Here is a 1,597-nt window from a genome sequence, read left to right on the forward strand (position 1 = left end):
TGAGCCCTAGGTGTTAATGAAATCTTGGTTATGAAAGGAAGGTGTATTGATTCATTAACTCATCCATCCATTCATTCATTCAGTAAATGTTTTGAATATCTACTTACCATGTGACAGGAGTCAAGGGAATGAGAATGCATCCCAAGGTACAAGAGGAGACACAACTCTTGTCCTAAAAATGCCTATGAGCTAGTTGTGATGCACCTACAGCCACGTAAATAAACATGTATTTCCAAATGAGTGGACCATGAAGTAGACCTGGGAAGCAATGGGGAGCCCAGCCTTTTACCAGAGCCAGTGGATCCAAGCCCCATGGATCTGATACACGTTTAATTTCCCTCCAGGATTCTCTAGGTAATAATTACTTTTCTACCTGACACTGATGAGAGAAGGACTCATCATAGTGCTTACTCCACCCTGGGTTCATCCCACCTGTTTCAGTTCAGCTCTGTGCAGGCTGCTCTGCCCTCTGTCAGTATCAGGGAAGGGGCCAACAAGCCACTCTATCAATATCCCTGGGCTGATGGGCCAGTGAACTTTGGAAAACAGTCTTTCTACTGATCTGTGCCTGTGAGTAAACATAGCAACTGAACCCATAATGTTTTTAGAAGACGAAGACCACCAAATTCCCTCGTGTGCAAACCTGGCAGCCTACTGGCCATGAGAGTCCCATCACTGGGATCTGAATCATGAAAGCAACACGACTGTCCTCCATAAGGACAGAATAATGACCTTATGGGACAGCTATGGTTCTTTCCACCCCCAATCCCAGGTGGCACCCACTGTGATGCCCTGCACACAAGGGACAAAAGTGGAGTTCATTGCCTTGGTACTCTAAATAGCATTGGGGAGGGAGTTGTGGAGAATGTGTGACTGCATGTGACATGATGTGTGTCCCTTCTGTCCAGGGGTCTCAGGCGGGACTGACCCCCACCTCTGATGCATTTGGGGCCTGGTCCAAAGAAGTTTCAGGTTTGGATCCAACAAACGTTTACTGAGTCCCTACAAAGTTCCAAGCCTTTTACTTTATACTTTGACACATTTTTATATCATTTAATCTTTAACAATAACCCTTTAAGGTAGGAATTATCTGCATTTTACAGATGATAAAACAATCGCAAAGAGGTTCATTGATTTGCTCAAGTATATCATACAGCTTTTTTTTTTTTTTTTTTTTTTTTTTAAACACACACACTATACTCTTAGCTGAGGCCTGTCTGCATTGGTTGCTTATCTTACAGCATTTCTTGTCTTCTCTACTTTTGGAGCGAGTGCTCCCCTTATACAAGCCCCCTTATTTCCTCTCCTTTCACTAGCCCAGGTGGGCTTTTCTTGTTTTAATACTGCATTTAATAGCACAAAAAATCACGAATACAAAGAAACTGGCAAAGGTGTTTGTCAATGATATCCCTGCCTCCTCCACTTTTCTGCTTTCATACCCACATATGTAATGGGCTACATTTTTTAGAAACTTTTCTTTTTCCCCCCAAACATATAACTGTTATGTGATTGGTCAATTGAAGCTGAAACACCCATGGAGAAAGATGTTTTACGGTTACAAGGGCACACCCCCCCACCAACCCCCCCCCCCCCCCCC

This window comes from Rhinopithecus bieti, unplaced genomic scaffold, assembly GCF_001698545.2.
Source record: "Rhinopithecus bieti isolate Rb0 unplaced genomic scaffold, ASM169854v2 scaffold_36039, whole genome shotgun sequence".
NCBI lineage: Eukaryota > Metazoa > Chordata > Mammalia > Primates > Cercopithecidae > Rhinopithecus > Rhinopithecus bieti.